Below are 25498 nucleotides of genomic sequence, written 5' to 3'. Positions count from 1 at the left end.
TTAAGAAGCTATTAGGCAATTTTAGAAACCACTCAGGCACTGGGCACAGGCTGAGTCTGCCTGAGTTACTTCATATTTCTTATTCAGTGTGTATAATAACTCCCTGATTTTAAGCACTATTTGTGTGGTCACTCTAATATGAACTTTAAAGACATTCCACTCTAAGCTTGATATCTACCTTTCATATGCTGCATTTAGGTTATACGCTGCATTTATGTTCTCATTCGCAATACTATTAGTAAGAGTATTATCCCATAGGCTGGATTACATTTGGAAAATCACCCTGGTGATTAAGTTGCTCTTAGTTATGTATTCAGAACCAAAACATGCTTATGATTATCATGGTAATTTTTTGCCTGTGTGCTGCTAGTTTTTGACAGGATGTTACTGATTTTGCTAAAATTGATTAAAAATAATAATTATGTGCAAAAATTTGAATATTTTTTGCCTGGCAAAATGAGGACAATGTAAGGCTTTTCTATGCTGATCTTTTAATAATTTGTTTACAGTAGTGTTAATGTTTGAATTTTTCAGTTCTGTGTAGTTTGGGTCTATTTGGTAAAGCATATTTGAGACTGTTATGGGACTTTAGATTATAAGCAGGATGTCTATGATTAAAATATAGTCTTTAAAAGGTTTTTTTTTCCTTTCAGTTATCTTTCACTTTCATCTGATGAAGGATAAGAGATAAAACAGTCTTTTGTTGTTTACTGTACATCTGGAGTATAAAAAAAGCGCAATATGAGGAAGGGATACTCCATGAAACACTATGTCAGACACGTTTGCAGTCAAAATTCCAGAAATAGCAAGATGTTAGATAGATAATTAAAATGTCTTCCAGGTCTAAACCATAGGGAGCTGGAGTTTTAATCACGTAGAGTATATTCATGAGAAGTTTCCTCTTTTATCTACATGATCAGATTTTGATGCTTTCTTTTAGGAAGAAGTAAGATCCTGGTCTGGAGCACAAACGTTGTTATATTCGTTTTGTATTGGCAGCACTCACAGAATCAAACACTTTCATAGAAACTCTTTTTTTTTTTTTGTTTACCTTTGCAAAAAAGTTCAAGCACAGTCTGTCCTCAAAGTATACCCATCCCTTCAGGGTCAACCCACCTGGAAAGCAGCTGAGCAGGGACTCCCTTTTGCAAAAAGCTGGGTGCCCCTCCCATAACAGCACTGGAGAATAACAACCTAGGACCAAAATCTTGTTTTACTGTGAACCCAAGATCCATCCTTTAAAGGCTTAATAAAATGCCTACTATAATAACAAGGTAAATGTAAAGGGGACATTTCTGCTGTGAGGCCTTCACTGGGCTGCAGAAAAACTGGCATGAGCTTAGTGGGGGAAAAATAAGATTAGCCATTTTTTCATAGCTAGAAGATGGTTTCACGGCTAAAGCACTTCACTAATCTTATTTTCTAATTCCACCATGTCTTTTATTAACTTATTTTTCATCTTGTAGCCCACACACAACCATAACATTTAAATAATGTTACATTCGTATCTCTGCCATCTTAGTCTATGCCTAGTCAGACCTAGTTATTGAGCAGTATTTTAACAGCTACCGTAATTTTAAGGAACAATTTAGATCTAGGCTATGGTAAGAGAAGGAAAACACATCAGTGCCAAATTAGGCTCTGATGAGGCTCTTGATCACTTTCCTTTCTCCTGACAAAAACAGAAGGTGCTAGTAATGCTGAGAAGGTCTGTGTCCCTGATGAACAGATGTTAATAACAAAGAGCATCTTCCCCATGTTAAATAGCCAAAAGAAGAGATATTGCAGCCATTGATAATGATACCCATATATCATGCATGCTAAATCATGACTAAATAATTAAAATCTGTGCATGATACTTGTTTCAGGCAAGTAAAGCAGATCACAGTTTTAGTGGTCAGAGGAAATGAAATGCAGCTTTGCAGAAGTGATTGTCACTGAGCACATGGAGCATTATAATATGCACAAAGAAAATTAAACTAGGAAAAAGGCAATTGACTGTGAGCAGCTTATTCAGGAATGAGGGCGATTCAGTGGTGGTTTGCCTTCCGGTTATTTTGATGAATTGTTTGAATATGCATTAACATGTGGAGAGAGTGAAAGCGGGGAGATGGCGAGCAGAAAGTTCTCCTGGGGTGAGGTTGGTGGCTTGGTGCTCCCTCTTGCTGGTGGCAGGGCCATGTGTACTGCCTCTCATCATTACACAGGTCTCTCCACCCCTCTTGGCCAAGAGAAATCACGGCTAGATAGACTGATGATATTTCCTGCAGTGGGGGAAGTAGCTGAGCAGAGGCAACTCTAGCCCGTTAACAAATGCTCCATGCTGTATTCTCCATGGTCTGCACTTTACCAGCTCTGCTCCTGTTGGCAGGAGTGCAGGAGTGATGGTATGGCCCCAGATTCGCCCAAGCACACCTCACCCAGCTCGTGGACTCCCTTTTTGTGCTATGCCTGTGGTCTGCAGTGCCCCTCACAAGCAGATATCTCCCCACACACACATCTGTGTGCAGAAGTGGGGGGAAGTCTCCATTTCCTGAAGCCTGCCCATGTGCTGTGGCCAGCTGAACTCGTGGAGACCCATGCAGAGAGCATCTTATCTCACGTCTCATAAAATGAGGGCTACAAAGCCAGTGCAGCTTTGTTAGCTGTCACACAGACCTTTCCTTCAAAGCACACAGAAGGAAAAAAAAACAAACCAACCTACTATTCAAAACATGAAAGAAGAATTGTTTGAAATTAAATTTTTCCTGCTGTCCATTTATAGAAACTGATTAAGTGAATTTTGAGGAATGGGAGAAAGTATCTGCTCCATGAAAGGTATATTAACTTGGACTATTAAAATTGAAGTTAAAGTGTAGCTTTTTGCACAAATTAATTTAGAATTTATTTCACTTGATAAATTTGCATAAGCTTATACACAAAACATTGATAACTATAGCAATAGTAATATTTTAGAAAATGAATTAGCAATTTATCTAGCAGTAAAAGGGTATTCCCAAGAAGGAACATGTGTGCTGTACTCACCTATGCTGCTTTTCTGAGATTGGTGCTCTTTGACAATCTAAATTGAGGGGGGTGGGGAGAACCAAGCACATTTTTATGTCATGATATCATGGCAATCTATACCTGTTTTCCGCCACTTATAAATTTTATGAACATCAACATTGCATGAAACTTTATTTTCAAATTTAAAAGTGTAGAGAAGTGTATCACTCATTTTCCAGTCAATTGCTAATAAAGCAATATTGAGAAGAGTAAGCTGTGTTTTCCAAATGCAGTTCTGGCATCCTGATAATAACTACTGAATAAATAAAATAATACAAGTAACTTACTTCCCATTATCCTAATTTTCTTATTGTACTTTTCTTTTATACCTATTCTTTTAGTGTTAAAGAACTACAATAGCAAACAGTGTACGGATATCTACTTTAATTTTGATAACATTCAGCATGGTACTCTTTTCTCTGCCCATGCACCACAAAGACTTTTTTCTGATTAATTTCAGTGTATTTTAGTTAGAGAAGGAAAGTTTTAATTTTATAATGTTTTCATAACTGTAGAATTTGTCTAAGGCATGGACACATAAGGCATATGTCTGAGTCTTTTGGGACTGTGTTCTTTATTCTGCTTCTTGCTTCATCTCCAATAATCTTACATGCTGTGGAGTGCTCCAGGTTAATGATGTAATTTAATCAAAGATTATTCTATCTATACAGCTATGGTAATAGTCAAAGATTGTGGCCATGGAGTTGTTAAAAAGAATTGAAATAATGGCAACAGATCAACATAACATCTTAGGAAATGTTCCCACGTGTTCTGATTCTTAAAATACATATCCACTGTTTGCATATTTGTGAGAAACCAAAAGTGTTTTTAAAATAAATTTGAAATGAAATACACCTGTGGCACACCAGGCAGCCATCTGTGCGAGGAGATGTGAATGAACAACTGGGACAAGGTTTAGGGCTCTTTTATGTCATTGGAAGTGTCCATTGGCTTTAACAGGCAATGGAGAGCAATCTTAACAAAGTGACAGTACATGAGAAGTCTTCTAGCTAAAATAAAACAATAGAAATAACAGGGTTTATTCCTTGTCTGTTTTGTTTATTTTTTCTCTTTTATTCTAAGCTTATATTTTCCTCCATCCTGGTAGGTCTTTTTATTTTCCTTTAACAGCCACTGATTATTGAAATTTTTGGTTACTAGTACAAGATGGAGGTTTGACTTTATACTCTGGCAAAGATCTGAAGTTATTTCCTTTACATGTATCTATATTGTTTCCTCTGTAAAATAAACACTTGAAAAATGAACTGTGTTAAATTTAAGATTGCTTCTTAAAACCCTAAAAATGACTGTTAGGCTGGACTGCCAGTTGAAGCTGATTCTGGAAAGCATAGACGATAAAAGTATACCATAATCCATATATTTCAGATTATAGTTTTAAACAGTTATTTTTCTGCCCTAGAGGTTTGTGTGATGGAGTAAAAAGGAAAAAAAAAATGCACAACCCCCCACAATTATACATTTGAGCATCATAAAGCAATTCTTTAGTGTACAATAACTACTCTGAAATCTCCAAACATGGTAAGTAGCATGGAGAAGAGTATTTTATCAAAAGGATATTTAACAACTAGGAAAATTCTCTTAATTATAGTGAAAGGAATCTTTTAAACTAATATGACAAGGTACAGGCAAAAATTAATATTATACACTAATGTTCTTTTTAGTGAGTAGCTTAGGTTGATTTATTCATTTAGGTAATTATGTACCACAATATTAGTAATTCAGAGTAAAATTGAATTAGGGAACACAGAATAAATTGAAACTATAGTCATATTTCTTTCTCACTGTGTAACGAACAGAGATGTATTGATGTAAGTTCTAAGTGTACTACATAAGTTAAATTCCCTAGACTGCAATTTGATCAAAAAGCATTAGACATTTACTTAGGCTATAATAGGTCCTTGCCATTGGATGGCAGTAAAATTCTACATCAATCACTAGAAGCAAATTGAACCGAGGAAAACAATAGGATTTTTCCTTTTTTATTTAAGAGTAGAAAGCTTGAGGGGGGATGGTGATGCCTTAAATGCTGTGATAAGCACTAATATTAAAATATGTTTCTTTTTTCTATGTCAAGAGCATTTTAGAAATAGTAAAGCCAATTTTCTATTATGTGGAGAATCATTTATTTCTTCTTGAAAAGAAAAGCAAATCTGAGCATATTGCAAAGACAATGAAAATTTATTCTGTTTATTGCTACTTAGCTATCAGAGGTTTCTCTATATATGTATTGTTTACTTTTTTACTGAACAAGATTTGTTATGTTTTGCAAAATACGGAAATTATTTTATAAATAATCAGGCTTCTGCAATTGCTTTGTAGAAGACTGATTCTTTTATTTTGCATCTATTATTACTGCAAATACTATGACCAAAAGAATTGCATTTTTAATAAGAAAAAAATCCATCCTTTCTGTATGCACATGATCACAGCACATGCTCATGAAAACACCCAAACACCCTTTGGACATAATTTCATATCATAGGCCATGTTTTACCACCTTTGTTCAGACCCATGCCAGGGTCAAAACCCATTCAAGTTTCTGGAAATCTAATCTACAAAGCAATTAAGTTTCTGTAAGGTGATCAGCACTGAAGATTCACAAGTTATTAAAACAAAAGGACTCAATTTATCTCTATGTCTTGTCCTTGAGTAGTAATGTCAAGCTTTGGACCAACAATAAATACCTTTTTTTTTTTAATTGATATTATAAATATAAAAAAGATGCAACTCCTGTGTTCTTAAAATACTGTTTATATAAACTACACGTTAAGTAAAGAGATAAAAAGGTTATCTGACAAATTAGCCTGCAACATTAATTTTCCACTTCCTACCAAAATGTTATTGGGAAGATTCCTAAAACACACATGCAAATTAGTTTCACTTTTAAATGTGCAGGTTCTGATCAATGAAAATCAAGAGGAATATTATGAATATAATTACTATCTCAATAATTACACTAATTTTGGATTGGACCCTTTCTATGTTAAAAATAGATTTTATTTGTTTACCAAATATAGAAAATTATATATTTACAGGACTGAACTAAATAGAGCAAGAAATGTGTTCAGCATATGGTCTTACATGAAAAAATACAAATTCTTATGTCTTCATTTAGTGTTTTTAAAAAAATTGTTATAAATTTAGTAGCTTGAATTGCAGTCTAAATGGTAATAAAATAACTCAACTGTTTTTCACAATGTAGTCAGGGTGGTCTAAAAAAAACCTAAAGGCTATTAATCAGGATTTCCTGGGATCAAACCACAGACTCCCTAGCAATTTATTCACTCATTTTATGTTTAGAGTCTGTTAAAACTTTATAGCTTTTCAAAGATCATATTAGGCATTAAAATTTGGAAATCATTTAACAAAAACTGTTATGGAAAAAAAGAGAGAAAATAGCTTATCACAAACTCATTCTTAGGAAAGAATGTGTAAAATATACTCAATGGAACTGTATTAATCTGGGTTTTATGACGGTGACTGTGGAGTGAAGCAATGCCATAAACCTGGTGATATAGTCTTAGTTTCACTCAGAAGGACTTATAATTACAATGCTTCTGAACTGAAATAAAAAATCCCCACAGAAATATTTCTCCCCCATGTTAAGGCCATGATCCTTCTACTATCAACTTCAGGGGTTTGAGCAGTACCAGCTCAGTCAGTTGAATTACTCATGTATTTAAGATAATCATATACTAGCAGGATCAAAAGTCTAAGATTTTGTTGTTGAAATCCCCCAGGACTTAGTACATGGGACTAAATCTTCTGAGGTCCAGACACTATAAATTCACTTATATTTAGTGAGACTGAACAGCCAGCAATTGGCTGTTCGTATTCTTCTCACATGTGTCTTTAGCCCAAGAAGTGTCATTAAGACTCATAAGCAGAATTTCTTGAGGTGTTCAGAATTCTTAATGTATCAGAAACTGAGATTTTTGGCATCTCGCAGATGGGATTTGATGCAATATAGGATCAGACTGTAGCTGAAATAAAATTTACAGTGATGTGAAATGTAAAATAAATCTGTCAAAAGATCATAATCCTCTAGAGGCATGTATTAAGCTTACAATACCTTATTAGCAAGAAACTAAACAAACTGCAGCACTATAACTAATCACTCTTGGTGTTACAAATGAAGGCCGTGTAATATCTAATAGCCTTTCTATTGCCATGCAGACACTTCTACCCAGAATCTGGCCTTGCCTCAATCATACACCAAACTCATTTTACTTTTCCTTTTAGCTGCCATCACGTAAAAAAATCTGGGGTGGTAGCATGAACATTTCAGTCAGCTTCAACCCAATCCTTAAAAGTATGCTTTAGGTCTTGCAAAAGGAAAGTACTGCATTTGCATTTTCATTAACCTAAAAAAAAAAAATTGTAGTCACCAGATATGCACAAGTGTATCAAAAAAATACTAGCACGAATTGAGGAAAACAACTTCTACGGTCATTTTTTGTACACAGTGGCTGACTGCACACAACACTGCTGAACTTGAGAACTGTACTCACTTTTGGTGAAAAATTATAATATATATACTTACATTTCAAAAACATAAGCATCTTTATTCAAAATAAAGGCTTGAATAACTCAAGAAACAGTAAGCTTAGACTCCTTCTTAGACAGCAACAGGTTTATACTGACTTGTTCATGACCAGGTGTGATTGCTCGTTGGTCAGTTATTATTCTGTTTTACAAGTATAAGAACTTCAGGCAACGTCCAGATATTCAAACTTCTCTGTGTGTTGAGTGGACAGGAGCTGGGAGGAAGAAAAAGGTGTTTGGAAAGCTATATAGTAAGAAAGTATACTACTACTATACTATAGTATAGTAGGAAAGCTATAGTAAGAAAGGCAAATGAAAGTTTCAGAGTCAGATGAGCTGTGGACAACTGACTAGCAAAAGGTGGGTAGAATGGGACTGGGAATAGTGGGCAGAGAACCAGAGAATAAAGCAATGAGGCAGGAAGTTGGAGAGTCAATAAGGTGGACAAAGTAAAGTGTTGAAATGTCAATGAGTCATCGCAGTGGGGAGGCAGCTGGGTTGCAGGTGCTGAGCTCAGGGAACTATGGCAACACCAGCAGAGAAGGTTTCTGAATGTCAGAATTTAGTGCCATCATCACAGGGCAGGGCTGCCGTTAGGTAGGTGCTGAGTGCTTCTGTTAGCACTCCAGCTTCTCCCTGGTGCTGGCAGACCTTCCTTCCAGAAAAGGAGGGAAGAAAATAGTCAGGACTTTCACAAATTCTCCAAAATTACTTTCCTGCCATGTCCAACAATTATTACTTTTTAAATATTACAATAAAAAGGCCTATTTATAAGGAAAACCTTTCTTATTCTAAATAACTTCAGATAAAATTACGGTCTAGCATGACTGTACTAACAGCAAACTTCAACTCAGGACATGAGATCTAAAAGAGGGTCTTCAGCTGTATTTCTTAAGACTTAGATCATTAAAATGTAGCTATGCAATGCCTAATTTCCTATGAAATAGGCATGCTGTGCAATACCTAATTTCCTATGAATATCTCAGCCCAAGACCCATAGCTGGATCTGGTAGACACTCATTAATTTTTCATGCAGACCTAGAGAACTGAAATCTACACTCACCTATATCATGATTTAATAAGTTGCTGTATTGACTGGTAACATACCACCTTTATTCTCTGAAGGGTGACTTGTAATGGCATCAGCTCAAGCTTCAGATTCATCACCCTGGGTCAATTAAAATAGGAAGATCTTGTAGGTAACAAACACCTGAACAGGAATTGAGTAAGCAATGACTAGCTGAAAAAGCTCCTGAGTTTTCCTTATGTGAGAATCTGTCATCAATATATTTCTAATGCCCAGAACTGGGCTTAGTCTCACAGATTGCTGTTGTCCATGTAAGATGCAAACTGGGAATGCACAGAAATGTACAGAAGGAGAAGGACTGAGGTGCTGACCTAACTCTGTGGCACTGCAATCAGCTGCTCTCCCCACATTACCAGGTATTGGTCAGACTAAAGGAAGCAGTTTGCAAATTTTTGCCCCAATTGAAATTATTTCGTGGTTTCTTTTATAGATGAAGATACCCTAAACACTTCCCCAAGGGAACTGAGAGGCTGAAACTTTAATCCTATGTTATTAAGTTGGGAGGTACAGCTGATCTGGCTTGATAAATGTTAATTATTAGTATCTCATTTCATCAGTTGCAGCATTTGTGCACACAGAAGACTTCCAAAACACAGACAATTTTTATTGATTTTTGGAGAGGAAGTATGAAGGATCTGTACTTCCAAATGGGTCGCTCAGTGCTCATACAGGATGTACATTCCTTCAGTCAAGTAACAGACACAAAGTTATGCCAAGAAGTCATTAACTGTAAAATAAATAGCAGGAACCGGGTGCTAAAAATAGATTTTGAAGACAATCAAGTAATTTAGAAACTGTGATACTTTTACTTGAAATACGAATAATTACAAATAGTAAAAAAACTTGTCAAGAATCCAGTAGTTCAAGAATTAACAACTCTGCCCAGAAACAGCAAAATGCAAATTGTTTACAAGAGCACTCACTTGAAGCCATTTTCCCAGCTATTAAGTAGAATCAGCAACAGGTTGTCTCCAAAGGATGTCTCCAGTGGATAAGGTCTGGTGGTGAGGACACACAGTGTATCAGCTCGGTTCTTTGCCCTGCCAGGTTACCCTTTTGCTTGATATGCCCTAAACCAGCAGGTATGTGACTGCAGATACCTCCAGCTACCACACAGCCTTCTTGGTGGGGATTAAGCACATCTATCAGACCATTGGTTGCCAATGGATGTTTTAGTTTTCTGAGCACAGACTTTCATATGTAGGCAAGCCCCAAGTTAATTTCAAGTCATGATTAGTTTTTGACAACATTTAAGATCTCTGAATTGGTATTTATTTTGAGGCTCTTGATATGCAAATCACTTATGCTAAATTCTGCAGCTTTGACTCAGTTTAGATTATCAGCGTTTACCTGCAAATATTTGAATAAACACAAGTGAGACCATCCTTTTACAACCCTTTTAAGATCAAAGAGTCAGTATTCTGCCTTTGAGGCTTGTCATTTTAAAACCTGCACTAACAATTAAAGGATTCCCCCTCCTCCCTTCTGCTGTCTTCCTCCCCACCAAAACCAAGAATGAAAAGATTCTGCCCTGCAAGAAATGTCCAGTTTTATATCAGAACTTCTCATTAATGAGTAAACATGTACTGTTCTGCAATATTGTTTCACTGCTCTTCTGCTTAATGGGCTCCATCCTGCATGGCTAAAACCTCAGGATAAAAAAGGGGCTCTAGTGAGATCTAAGCTTCCATTAAAAATATTATTTATTTTGTGCCATTTCACTAGGAATACCCTAGGATTTTTCCCATGATAGTTAATGTCAGAATGCCAAAGGAAAAACACTGTGAGTAAGTATTAATATGCTTACTGCTGACATCCCTCAATCAATAAAATGGAGTTTTGCACTTCTTGGCTAGGTATTGTATTTTTCATAGGAAAACAAGACATTTGAAAGTCTGTGGACTAATAACTCAAAAAATTATTTTACATGGTGGAACACATTTTTATTACTCTACACCAGTATTTCTGAGCTAATATCACTGTCCTCACTAGGATGTAGGCACTGTAAATAGGACAATAGTAGCCCATTTCTGTTTAGGAGAAACTATCTTTCACCTATATTCAGAAGTAAGATTATGCTCAGCACCAGTTTTAGAAAATTTATGTTTTCTATTAAAAAAAAAAAAATTAGTTTTTCAAGCTGAAAATATTCCAGAGCAGAACAGGATTATTGGCTGTTCCATAGTCTGACAGTGTCGTGACTGACAGGCATCTTTAGGCATATTTTACAATTGTGGAACACTTCAGAATATTCAGTCTATCTTACAAAAACTATGACACAGTTTTTCTCCTCAAAAAATAGCTAAGCACATATATGGGGTGGATGGACCTATAAATACTCATGGTCTTGAGGCTGTGCTTCAGCAGCACCCTATGGCCACCTGCACCACCCCACCTGGCCACCCAACCTCCTTTTGTTCTGAAAGAGCAGGACTGTACAATAATACATTTTTACAACCACAGAAGGCAGAAAATAGCATTTTCTGTGCTACTTCCACGAATCTGGATGGGTGGGGATGAGCATGAAAACAAACCATCCTCTAGCTGACCTAAAGCAAAAACTATAGGTTTGCATGTAGAGAAGGATATTAGAAATATGAAAATTATAAATAAGATGTATGAATGAATAAAGCTTGAACTCATAATGGATTCCAAATCACACTAGGTTTGAGTTAAGGTTCACTGCTTTGCAGAGAGTCCTATCATAGAACTTTCTGTAATTTTTTCCTCTGTTTTGAGAAAAGATAAAGTCAAAAATCTGTTTGTAAAGCATAAGTACATTTTTATATCTATGTTTGCTGACCATTTTTATGAGAACTTCAGTATTTTGTCTAGTCACCATTATTTCCTGTACATACACAAAATAATTTTCATTAGAGTGTATTTTCTATAGTGATTAGTCAGAAGACAGAAAACAGTTAATATCTTTGTTGTAACGGGCACCTAAGACAAAACTGTGATAATTCATTTGGGAAAACCAGTACATAATTAGTTGCAAACTAAGTTAAAATGAAAAGGAAGATATACACTATATATCCTGACTGAATAAACATAGTTTGTTATTGTTTGTCTGCTTCTTTACCCCTTTACAATAAGGTCTTTACATAGGCTCTTCAGTGTACTCAGTAGTGCTCTGTGTGCTACTTCTATGACTGTATTGGATTTCCTAAGTATTGTGAGCTCAGTTTGTGAATCACACCAGCTAATGAATTGTCATGAAATAAATTAAAGTGCGTATTTAATGAATATCACTGCAGTTACCAAAAAAAGTAATTTGATGTTTTCAGACCTCTGTGAAGTTGAATATTTGCAAATACAACAGTTTTGATTGTCTTTGAAAGATAAGCTACATAGTCCAATTATTTCCACAGTTTGTGTTAGAGGAACTAAAAGCTACAAAACCAGTTTTCCTCCTGCAAAGGAAATGTTTACTGATGTTTGAGAAAGACTTGCAACTGTGTAAGTCGGATGTTATCAAAATATCATGAAATACATGAAATAGAGAGATACTGGATATTAACAAAACACATTGAAATATTCAACCTGCAGTCAAAAGTTCAGAACAACCTCTATCAAAAAGATAACTGTATTTATTGTGGGTATCATTCCATAGACTGAAAAAGATAAGACTCTGTGAAATGGTTTAACATTCTTAAAAAAACCCAAAACAAAACAAAAAAACCCCACAAAACAGAGAGAGACAAATATTCATGTCTTAGAAATAAAGCAGAAAATTATATAATGCTTAAGTAGTGTTTGCAATCCTTGCCCAGAATGGCAGTGATAGACCCCTTCAGAGGGAATAATAGGAGTTGTGTCTTGGAGAGGCTTTATAACTCCTGTTATTTTCCCTGTTGCATAATGTTCATTAGGACTTAACATGTTCTCTAGAGTAGGCAACTCAACCATTTCTCTTCATTGTGGCTAAGGAAATAAGCTGTAGCTCAGGTGAATATAAGAACTGCATTTGCATGGGATTATTCCACTTTTGTTTTAATAGAATTGCCAAATAAATCAGGTATTTCATGCCCTCATATAGTAAAGAGGACAATATATTAGTACAAAATAACATAAACAAAAAAAAGTCAATAGGAAAGGTTAGAAAAAAAGAGGTCACCATCAAGTCTGGCAGTTACCATGAGGCCTATTTATTCATATGTGCTTTTACCATAGTTCTTTATATATGTATTTACTTATATATGAGATACAGTAATTTATCTCAAGGACAAAGTTGAGGAAATGTGAAATTAGATCTGAAACAGATTGGTATGAAAGAAAAGAAAGATGAAGACAAGATGCTCACATGGGAAAAATGACAGAGTGTGGGGAGGAGAAAGTGAAAGATCAGAGGGTTGAAGATAATCAGCCTGGTGACAAGGGACAGAGGAAATAAGGTGTTTGCTATTACTGAGAGAGTTTAGTCACAGTCTGGAAAAGTTCTCTGAGAAGGAGAGTAAAGGCTCAAGAAATCAAAAACTCCTGAATGTCTGGTAAAACACTGATACTGAAGTTTTTGTGGAAACCTGAGGTTTGGAGAGATCAAGAAAAACATAGTGAGGGGATCTTCTTTGAAGACCGTCAGGGGAGATGGAGGAAAAAAAGGTAAAAATTTGAAAATGTGAAGGTCTCAAACTTCACAGTGGCTGAAAGGAGTAATTTGTAACCATTCCATATGCCCACTGCATCTGCAGCTCCATACAGGTGCATAAAATCATAGGTAAGTACTCTGGCAAGCCCTTAACTCAGCCAACTGCATCCAACTGATAAGTCAACTTTCATTCCTCCTTTGCTAGCTTTGGTGACAGTCACTGACACCCCAAGATCCCTGCAGCTCCTTGTGTGGCATCTGCCCTTCCTCAGGGACACTCAGATGGGTGATCCGGGCAGGGTGGACCTCTGAGGCCACAGCCTGCAAGGAGTGGCACAGACATTCCCACCCTGATGTGCCAAGTTTGGCAGGGACATGGGGGGAATCTCTTCAGGCAACACCACCAATGACTATCACCCCCTAAATGCTCTGCCAAACTGGAAAAAAAGCAGAAGGTAATCCAGGACAAAAAGGGTCACACATACCAAATACTTAGTAAAATCTGTTGTAAATCTCTACTCTGATAACATTATTGTCACCAGTTCTACTGATAAATGTTTACTATGATTAGGGAAAAAGTAATTACTACATTGTTTCAATAAGATTTGTTTGTAACATTGTAGTAATACACATACCACCAATATAACAATTACTAATATTAGTATTGCCTTAGCATGCAAATTATGTTAATACTGCCCAGAATTCTGTTTTAGAGCAGAAAAATTAAGTAAATATTAATGTGGATTGCCTAAGATGTACTTTTGAAAGCCAAAGACTTAATTAATAGGGCTGTGACATAGAAAAACGCAGAACTTGTTCTTGTTTCTCTGTTTCTACTTGGAAAGCTGTTGTGAAAATTTGGCCATTAACCTGAAGGGAATACAAATATGTCTGTTTTAATATTTATAACTAAGTCTGCTTTATGAAACAAAGATGTCTATATAGCAGTAGAGTAAGTTCCAAACAGAAAAGACAAACTTCTACTGAGAGCTGACGTTAAAAAATAATGGATAGAAATATTTCCATGAAGCTTGGCAGGAATATGTACACTGTAGATGAACAACTGTTTTAACAAATGTTCATTAGAAGTATCCAGAATCCGAGGAGGAAATAGCATAACTGCTGATGTCTGATTCCATTAGGATCAGAACCAATGCACTGCTAAATTATCACAGGATATTTTATGAACTGTTATTGATGATTTAGTGGCAGGCTAGGTTATGTAGCTTACAAGCTGTCACCTTTAAGGTGAGGCCAAAAGCGAGCCCAAGGATATATTCTAAAAGAAAATGTAACAATTATTATAGCATGTGTGTCAGCAAAGTTCATATGATTCATTGTCCTTCTGGTAATAGGAAAGCTGTCAGTGGGTGCTCTTGGGCATGGTTCAGCTAACTATATAAAGAATGTTCTCTTAAATATTCACCTACGGCTTGGGATTCAGAGGTTGCTTGTCTGATTAAATGGAAAGGAGGTAATTTAAAAGCATCTTCCTTTCCAAATATGTTACTGTCAATTGGCTTTGGTTCAGAGGTTTCCAATCTGAAGTACATGAGGCAGCTGCAGAAGAACTCTATTAATATTCCTGCATAAAATGCTTTCTTAGCCCAGGTCAGCTCCCCTATGCACTTTCAATGTATTAGAACTTTAATATTTAACTGAATTGACAAGTGATGGGTTTTACAATCAATGTGCACAAAGGACATGCCATTTCCAAGCAAGCTCAAGATTTATTAAATATAATGATAAAGAGGAACATATCAGGTAGAAGCTACTGTGCAGTTTTGTTCCTCTATAGTTCATATATTGTGCAAGTTACACCTGTGATATCATCTGGTTTAAAACTGGGCTGCAGCTCAGCTCTCTTTCAGTATTAAGTAAATGAAAGCTTTGAATCTAGTTAAAATGCAGAGTGTCAACCTGAACGTTCAAGAGAGGGAAAAAATAAATCTGTGGCGTGTTTTCCTTAATGTTTTGCCACAGGTTGATTTCTGAACTTGCAGCACAGATGTTTTAAATATGATATAACCTATTTGCTACAATGTTCGATCCTAATTCTTTTGGAAATATGTACTAAATTAGTAGAGTTTATGTTTTCTTGTGATGAAGTAGCTCAGTTCCCATTAGCGTTTGCAGGAACTTTCTCACTGTTTTCTGTTCTTTTCTTTAATGGGTAAGTTGGAATGAAGTGGCAGGGTCTTTCAGAGAAAGGCTAACTTACAGTAGTTTTTGTATAATGCTCTACAGATGTAGATGTTCCCCAGATGTGAACAGAGTAGAAACTTAGTTTTGTCTCTGGGTATTCATTCACCATATAAATCTCCCAACACATTCTTATCTGCTATGTAAATAAGATGTGGAATTCCAATAGTGTCTCAGCCTTCTACAGCAGATGGTATAGTGAGATTTACCACACCATTACATTTAATGGGATTGAATTCATTTGGATTTCTTGATGTTCACTCTGTCCTTCTCTGAGCAGCAGTGTTGCCAATGTTCCTGATTATATATGATTTGGGAGAGTGCTTAAAGAAGAAAAAAGCCTTTATCTTAGAAATATGAGTATTTTCCGTCAAATTTTAAAGTGTGTATGTATTGCATTTCAGAGGATTTATAAGCCCTATGAGAAAAGGATATTTAATGAATATTCAACAAAGAACTCGAAGTCATTACATTTGAAGATTTTTGTAAATATCAGCTATCCAGTTAACTGGTTTAGTACTAGCATCATTATATATTCATTTGGAAAGAAATTAGCTTTTTACCTCATCACATCAGGATAGACAGAGTGAAAACATGAAGAAAGAGTCTATGTTGAGAAAAAACATAATCCAAATAGAAATTTTTGATTTTCATTTCAAAGTAAAACTGGCTCACTGAATGCAATAATTATGCTAAATTAATAAATAATAATTTCAAAATTGAAGTGCAAACTGACACTGATAAAACATAATTAAAAATGACAGTGTAAAACACTGTCAAATTCTTCAAGTGAATTTTCTTTTTAAAAATGTTGCTGAAAATGCCTTGATCTGCTTGTTCCACAAATTGCTGTGTACCCAAAATGACATCTAAAAGGTATACAGATATCATATACAGTCATCCATTAGATTATACTTTAACTTATTTTGTCTGCTTAACATCGTATCATTTCTGCAATATCATATGTGGCCTAAAAATTTACTCAAAACAATCTTATGAATTTTGTCATGCTATTGCTATCATTCCTCATGATAGTCATGGACCACCAAAATACTCTCACAGGACATCTAAATGAGAAAAAAATGTTTCTTTTTATAATGAAACTTAGTAAGGATTTCAGAATTTTTCTAACTCAACAGCACCCAGCTTTTCTAGTTAAACAAAACTTATTTCCAAAGCCAGACTGCAGGCTCAAGAGATCTGAACTGTTTCATAAATTATTTTATGAATTGTAAATCAGTCATCTGATCAGCAATAACACACTTTACAACAGTGCCAAGCAAGGATAGCAATAATGCTGAATCTACCATGCATGAATGAAAGAGCTTTAATTAGCACAGTGAATGGCAAACATCTCGCTTTTCTCAGTAACATATATGGGCAATACTACCTCTGTAGCTGATTGGGTTTACACACGGAATTCCTAATCCAGAGGGCCCTTCACTTCGGCTTTTAATTTGAAAGCAGATGAAAAATGCGATGTCAAAATTCCGAAACTAATGGAGCAAAATGGAAAACTATGAAGTACTGATGTTTTGATTTAAATAGTACTGGATTGTGGGATAAAGAGATGTTTCCATCAAAACAACAAGCTGAAAGGTAATGGAGCCATAATCACACTAGGAGCTCTAGGCTTGACCTTCTGGAAAGAGGCTGGAGGAAGCTAGAGGTCCCTTTGCCTAGCTCCCATTTTCCTGCACACTCACAGAAAAAGCCAAAGTGCAAGACCAAAACTGTCCTGTTAAAAATGCTGGGTTTAAGAGAGTCAGAGTTTTAATGGAGAAATATTCTGATGGAGAGTTAAGCAAGCTGTAGTTCACGGCAAGTCATCATCACCCAACACCACCACACAGCTGAGCAGGTTTTGCCAACATATTTGTTTTGCTGGCAGTCCTGGGGAAGACACAACAACAGCAAGAGATGTTCCAACTGTTGCGTAGTGATCACACATTGCTGACTCCAAACACTAACAAAATTTAATCATTAGCAAATAATTTTGCTTTACTGTGACTTTGTCTACAAAAAAAAAGAAGACTAAAAAAAGTCATGGAAGAGGCAGTATGGCAGTCCTGATTCATCTCTACTATAGTTTATAATTGAAGTAAAAGTAAGAGCTCTATAGATCTTTCACTTCAGTGAGACTTCAGTGACAAACTTTTCCTCCCTTCAAAGGCAGTATTTTCTGATAAGGCAACCCTACCTTTCCACACAGTCTGTGAATTATTTCTTCACTCCTTGGCTTTGATGGCAATTAGATCAGGCTGTCAGTACATCTCATTTTCCTATTGCTTACCCACAGCCCTTATTGCTTCTGCCAAGGATAATAATGTTAGACAATATATTAATGATAGATCTATATTGCTGTTAAGGAAATTAGCTACAGGAGGCTGCTGTAGGCCCCAAGGAGTTTTCATATTTTATTTGATTTATTAATGGTAAAGAGTGTCTCATTTTCCAAATATTTATATTCTCAAGGTGAAAAACTTGAGAGAGGGGAAAAGGGGAGAAGCACTTACCATCCAAAAGTCCCAAACTTTTCTACAAACTAATCCTGATATTTGTATATATATATGAACTCCAAAGCCTTCTGAAACATTTTTAGACTTTTTAGACAGGAAAGTCCCCAAGAAGAAAAACAGACTGTCCCAAGTTAGTTCACTTTGTTTTAATATTGAACTTCTAATGACTCACGCTAGTTCATGACATGAACCAAGGAAGCATTGTTTCATTCTGAATAAGTACTCATAGCTTGAACATGTATTTGGATCAAGTTATTTTCTTTGCAAACTCACGAGAATAGATTTTCTGCAAGATACTGGTGGTACTTGCTTTAGGAATATCAAAGGAGCTCCATTATTTAATGTGTCCTTTGCAGTCCTTGTAACATGAAAAGAACAGGGGAAAAAAGTTCATAATGTGTTCATACACCAAAGTCTTTGGGTTCTGACTTTTGCTAAAATAGTGACAAGTTCATCTGTCAGATAAAGGTTTGTTCCACTCTTTTTTTTCTCTGTATTCTTTTTTCTGTGTGGTTTGGAATCTCCAAATGGGGGCAAGTGAGGCAATAGCTGCAACAGAGAATTAAAGGGTAAACTTAGGTAAAGGAGTGATAAATCATAATTCCATTTCTGTCTAGTCAATGCATCATTTACACAGATGCATCAAATAGAGGAATGTATCCACTTTTTTTATAAAGCATTATGTGTTAATAAGCCAGTGAAGGACATGAACATTACATGAAAAATACTGATACTCAGGTGAATTATGAAATAGTAAATGAAATGTCTTTCATTTAATTGCTTTGGAGCTGTTCCTTGAGAAAAAAAAAAAAAAAAAAAAGATCTGTCTACATAGCCAGTGAAACCAGCCTAAAGAGCGAAAGGGAATTCTCCAGCAAGATACACTAGGTATAGTACAAGAGTTACTCTCCTTTCTCTGTGCAATCCCAGGGTAAAACAAAGATATCCAGGCTTCTAAAGTGGCTTGCTGCCTCCCCAGCAACAGTTATTCATACAAGCCAAGTTACCTGTGTAACTCGAAACTGACTAAACAATTTTTTATTTAAAAAAATATAGAATGAATATTTAGTCTCTTTTTCCCATGTTGTTCTCTGTTTCTTTTAAGGATTGGCATGCATTTTCACTGAAATTATTCTGAAAAACAAAGTACACAGTATTTAATTTAACATTTCATTAAAAAGTGTGGATTTGCTCTGTCTACTTCTAAGTTTTTTATTTAGGTTATTCTAGAAATTCTAGGGTAGGAGTATAAATGCTATTGACTTTAGTAGTGTTTTATATAATGCACATGGCTTCAATAACTGTTATGGGACTGCTACCCAAGTCTATATTCACTGTAACTCAAGGCTTGAAGATTCCCTGGTTTGGATAGGAAAAACAGGCAGAGTCTTCCACTAAAGTACTTATGATACTGACTCCAGATGGGAAAACATTTTGAAATTATGGAGAGCCTGTTTCTACATCTTTGATCACACTGAGTAACTTCTTGCTCTACAGATGGTGCCACTGACATCAGCAGTTCCTGCTGTACAGTCAGGTGCTAGACAATATGAAATTGATATCTAAACCTGGCCCTAAGTACAGTTCTAGCACCTGAAGAAGACTATTCTTTTGTAACACAAAAGTAAACACATTTATAATTCCTGTTTTATTTGATGGTCACCATTTTTATATTTATTTTGTTTTAATATTATCACTAGAGGGAAAATTTCAGCCACTTCTTCTATTACACTTTCGTGATAGCTACTCTAAATTTCACACTGCTCATGCAGTTATGAACAAGATAGATTTGAGTCAGGGACCGAACCTAGAAGCTTGTAAATCAAAAGGCACCACAGGTACTCTGTGTTCTTGTTAGTCTGTCCCTAGGATTTAGATAGGAAAAATTTTTTAAAACATGAAAATAATATACTGTTAAAGTTGATTAGTTGGCTGTAGTCTCCTAGATACAGAAGATTTCCTCCTTTTGCACAGCAGGTGCATGCATGACTTATGCAGACAAAGCTCAATTTTGTAAAGGTTAAATTTGATCAAATTGATTAAATACAGATTTTCCTTCCATTCTATCAGTATCAGGTTTGTGCTTACTGGTTAGAAACCTGTTTCCCAAAAGCCATAGTCATTTCCTTACTTTACTGAGTCTGGTTATTAAGTATTTACAATTTCAAATAAAGGAACAATCCTTTTACTTGTAAATCAAAAGTGCCTTAAGTAACCCCCAGCAAAAATGTTTGTCTTCACCTGTAACAAAGAAAATAAGTTAAAAAAAAATTTTCCTTCCAGCCTGCTAGGTTTGGCATATCAGTGCTCAAACCAGATGAAATTATTACTTCAAGGAAAAGTACTTTTTCTTTTAACAAGTCAGAAGGACAAAGTTTCCAAAAGCATCACACACTGAGAGAAATAAATTACTTTTGGCTGAAACTGAAAACATGTGTCTGGAATTGTCAAATGTTTAAAAATCAAGCAAAGAACTATGTATATGATTAGTAATGTTGATTTTTGACAGGGATTCTTGTAGAGTTGAACACATGCATGAGTTTTGCATATAACTGGGAAAAAACTAGCCCTGTTTCTGGGAGACTGCATGCATTACATTGCTATTTGAAGTACCTGGTAGCGGATAATGCTTACACCTTGTGGAAGTTACTCGTCCTAGGGGCAAGGCTGCTAGTTTACACCTGGGCTGATGGCTGGTGGTGGGCAGGGTTTCAGTTCCTCACCATGAAAAACCTTTGCATCATCCAGGAATTATAATGGAATTTATTCAGGGTCATTAACTACACAGAGACAGCTGTGAGCACTAGTAAGATTTACTTAGCATGAGGATACAAAAATTAACCAATCTCCTAGATTATAGATACAAATCTGTGCTCTGAATCTGTACAGATCAATGCTAAATGAATCATTAATATTCTGTACGAAGCAGAAAAAGAAGTCGATGAAAACTGATCCCTCTACCTTGTCATTACACTCTCTATTACCACAAGTTCATCCAAAATTGCAAATCATTACAGCTTCTCCAGCATCTGCCACACTCCACTACTGTCCCTGGAGCACTCAGAGAGTCAAATATGTTTACTAAAGCATAAAACTACTAGCACCACTCATCCATGGCTACACAGACACATCTGAACATTACTTTAAAAGTGTCATAGACCTTATATTTATTGTTCTGAATAAACATTAGTCTCATGAGCAGAGAAGCACCAAAGACTGGAGACCGGTAATTACTGGCAGGATAGGTACACTGCCATTAGCTGCAATGAAAGCCTGTCTGTCTTTCCATGTCAGTGGATTTCAGCACTAAGAAACAGTTTCTTACATCAGACAAGAGAATTTAACTCCCTGCTTCTTTAGTCTTATGTACTTAGGCAATAAGACCATAATGTTGCTGGATGTTTGACTGGCTTTTGACACAAATTGCACTAGACACAGTACATGGAATAATTAGCAGTGCACAGGCTCTTTTTTTAATCCAAGCCTTTCAATGTAAGTCTCAAAAACTAATATTTGAACTACCTAAAATATTTCATGACATTTTCATTTTTGCCAAAATTGTAACCCCTCCTACAATGCTGATAAAATCCCAATTTTTTTTCAAAGAAATTTTGAGGTTTTAACCTGTTTTAATTGTTAGTTTGATTTTAAAAGTTAAATATTTTAACAGTTTAAAAATAAACATTTCTATATTAACCAATTTTATGAAAATTCAGCACAGTTTTAAAGTCAACAAGCAGAAAAAAACCAAATACCAAGCTCTAGCATTTTAATTTTCTGTGAATAAAGGTTCAATTGTGTATTTGATATCAACACACAGTAAACATCAAGGCAATAGAAAATTGTTATTTATACTATCACATTTCTAATTAGAAGGGACAGGAATCTTTTCAAAGGGACTTTCTTATAGTCTAATCTAAGTTCCCACACGTTCGCCCAAGACACTAAGACGTGCCAATGCTCTCTGTACTCACTAGATAGCAGAGGTGTTTGTTCTGTAACACAACTTCCAACAACTTTTTAACCACAGCATTTATGACTACCAAAAATTGAAGCTGCCTCTACTGCTATTCAAAAATTAAGTGTTGAACTAATTCCAGTCTTTCATTGGTGTGCTGCAGTAAATTGAGAGAGAGAAGAAAAATAGCAAAACCATAATTTTCCACTATTTTTCTGGCAGCCCCAGAACCAAAAGCTAATGTGTGTTTTGGCAGAATAAAACCTCAAGACTGATGGGAATTGGGATTATTCTGGTTTACATTAGCTACTGGCCTCACCCAAGGCCTTTGGCACTGTCCTCTAAGGGATGGGTTTGACAGGCTGAGAGCCTGGAGAACACCCCTTGCCCCTCCCAACTGTGCTGTGCTGCAAAGTGCCCCAGGATGGAAATTGGGGCTGGAGGCTCCGCACGCTGACAGAAATCGAGGCAATGTGCCATAAGGCTTTTTGTAACTCGTCTCTCAGCCTCACAGAAGGCAATAGGCAGCCTTTTTTTCTTCAGCAAAAATCTGCCTTTATGTTTTGCTCATATTCAGCTCACAATCAGATGCTATGCAGATCAGTGCCCAAAATATCAATCCAGCCAAATGTTTGCCAGAGCTTTAGGGAAACCTTACGGTCTCAGAACTATTTGCATTCTGAGTTGAATATGCTTTAATTTAGATCTACTCGCATCTGCTATGTTTTCACAATCTTTTAGATGGGTTACTTGGATTATTAGCAAGTACCAACTGTGATTTGACTTTTTTTTTTTACTTTTCCCTCCCTCTATTATGGAAAGACAGCAGATTATGAAACTCTGCTACAAATTGATCCATCCTCTTCATTTGATTTGATATTTTGGGCATTTTTTTAGTTTGAGGTTTACTTTCTAGTGTCCACCCATGCCTTAGAATAATATAATTTGAGTGCCACACAGATATCTCTTAAATTATATTCCAGTTGTATTTGATTTTTAGCCTGTGTTGACACCTTTCCTTCCCAGTCTATGTTCACCTCCTTTGTCACTTATTGCCCTTTCTCCCAAACACAAGCACATTGTTCTGTAAAACACATTTCACTGATATATGCTCCTTTTTCACTGATATATCCTCCTTGCTCTACACCTTTTATTCCCTGAGCCTTTCATTAGCAGATGCCAATCTCTCCTATTTATCAACTGGCACCAGTGAAACTGCTGGATTTTCTCTTTTTCTTTCCAGACCTGTACTTCAGATCTGCCTGGGCAGACCAAGCTGGGAAAAGAGGTGATGGCAAAAACAGTCATGGGGAATTGCATTCAACTATGAAAGCAGCAGGCAACAGCTGTGGTCCTTGAACAACAAAAAGCTTAAAACATTCACCTTTTTAATTTATCTAATAAAAATGGATAATACTGGTGTGGGATGGATTCTAGCTGCTTTAGGCTGGTGTTTGTATGAGCAACAACTCAAGGATCCTCAGGAGTCCTCGCTTAAGAGAGTGCTGATTCTCCCTCTGGTTTGCTTTCCAATACTTGGGAAGCACTAATGAGTGTTTTAAATCAAAGACCATCTCAAATATTAATGATGTTTCAATGTGCCTCCTATTTAACGTAGAGCAGCACATAGCACTTTTCAGCTGATTTTATTTTTTTAAATAGATTTTGTACTCTAACTGGCATTGGCAGGAGACCTCTGAGTGGCATTAACATATTAAGGGAGCTTAGTTCCCTGCCTGTCCGCATCCCAGCCGCCCAATGAGTAACAGTTATGGCTAAGCTTGTGGAAATTCCTTTCAGGAACAGTTTCATATGCAAACACCTTTTATGCCCTTTGGTTTAGCACATCTCTTTATTATATTTTTACAGGGATTGGCTGTCAGAAGAGACATATCACATCACATTGTTTATATATAACGCCATTATGCAGACGTCATGTTTAGCTGCAGCTCACTAGGGCTGTTTTCCTTTTGGGGGGTAGTTTGTGCCAAAATGAGAGGAAATAGCATTTCCTCTGAGAGTAATGAGCAGCTGGTGCTTTTGCCCTGGTGTTTATGGGATGTAATAGGCACAGTGGCACATTTGGAACTGGTTGGAGAGAAAACTAAATGCTGCTTTCTTTTATCTTTATCACCCCCTTTTCCAAGAAGGCTTTTCAGTTTCTATGGTTTGTACCAATTTTAGAAAACGCAATAAAAATAAAACCGCAGCGCTTTGCCACAATGTAGTCAGATATTACAACGTACATTTGGTAAAGATGGACTGTTTTTATCTCCTGGAACCATAAAAACTAAGACAATAAAATATTTTTAAAACTTCTCCAAATAGTTCTTGGAAGAATTAAAGCAAAGGGAGTACATCTGGAAGTCATATTTGGAGAAGAACCAGTGAAATTGCCAAAACCCGTACATCTGCACTTCTGGCCATTGTTTGACCTTAGCTTGCATATTCATGGCTGCCATTCTTATACCAAGAAACTTTAAGTTTCAGGACAACAGAAGAACTCTAAAAGTACTGATTTCTCCTACATAACATTTACCAGTTCTTCAACCAGTGTAAATTGGTATAGGTCCATTAACTGTGATAGTGCTATGCAACTCTCTGAAAACAACATAAACCCATTGAAACAGAACCAGGATGTGCTCCTTTATTCACAGCACTTCAGATTGACTGATTAGACCATTATGGATTGTGAATAGGGGTGGCAAACACTGTTCCACAGATAATGTCCTCTTCATCAGCCATACTAATTGGTATTTGTGGTGATCTCATAAACACTGCATAAACTAATGATCCACACTTGATAGCATTTCAGTAGCCAAAAAGTATTTGTTTGTGTTGATATAATGCAATGAAACACATAATTATCTACCCTTCTGGCAACAGTGCTCTTTACATGGATCACCATTAATACAAAGAGTTATGTCATTCTCAAGTAGTGATGTCACACTAGTGATTTTAAAAATTAGATTATGGGCAAGTAAGGGGCAGTACTCTTCCAAGATGGTTACATAAAGAGACTTTAGAAGGGTGCTACTTAGGTATTATTCAGCTAATAAGTCTAAACACGTGCATATGGAATTATTTTTTAAACAGTTCAAGATTACATAATGCTTTAAAAATGGTTATTTACTCAGTAATGTCTAAAATTTTCCACCTTAATACAGATTTGGGCATCTTATATAGTTAACTTTAGTTTTTTCTCAAGTTATGACCTTCCACAAAAGCAAGTTAAAACTAGGACATGCATGTGGGGCACTCAGAGGTGAATTTAAAATCCTATCATAAGAACCTAGTTTGAAAAAAGCAAGTTTTAGCATTTCTCAGGGGAAATACATCATGGTCAGAGTCATGGTCATGGGAACTTCCAAATGGATTCCATTCCTCTGAATGTTCATGGCATCCATAAGACAAGAAAAGTCTGCATAAGCCTGAAAGTTATTTACTTGGGTCATATGAAATTCTGACAAGCATTCGACTTGGTTTTAGGTTGTGCTGCCAACTGAGGGTTCAGACTGAGTAAACCTGATGTA

This window comes from Pseudopipra pipra, chromosome 10 (genome assembly GCF_036250125.1).
Source record: "Pseudopipra pipra isolate bDixPip1 chromosome 10, bDixPip1.hap1, whole genome shotgun sequence".
NCBI classification, from domain to species: Eukaryota; Metazoa; Chordata; class Aves; order Passeriformes; family Pipridae; genus Pseudopipra; species Pseudopipra pipra.
The sequence above is the reverse complement of the archived record's forward strand: the minus strand, read 5'-3'. Positions refer to the sequence as shown.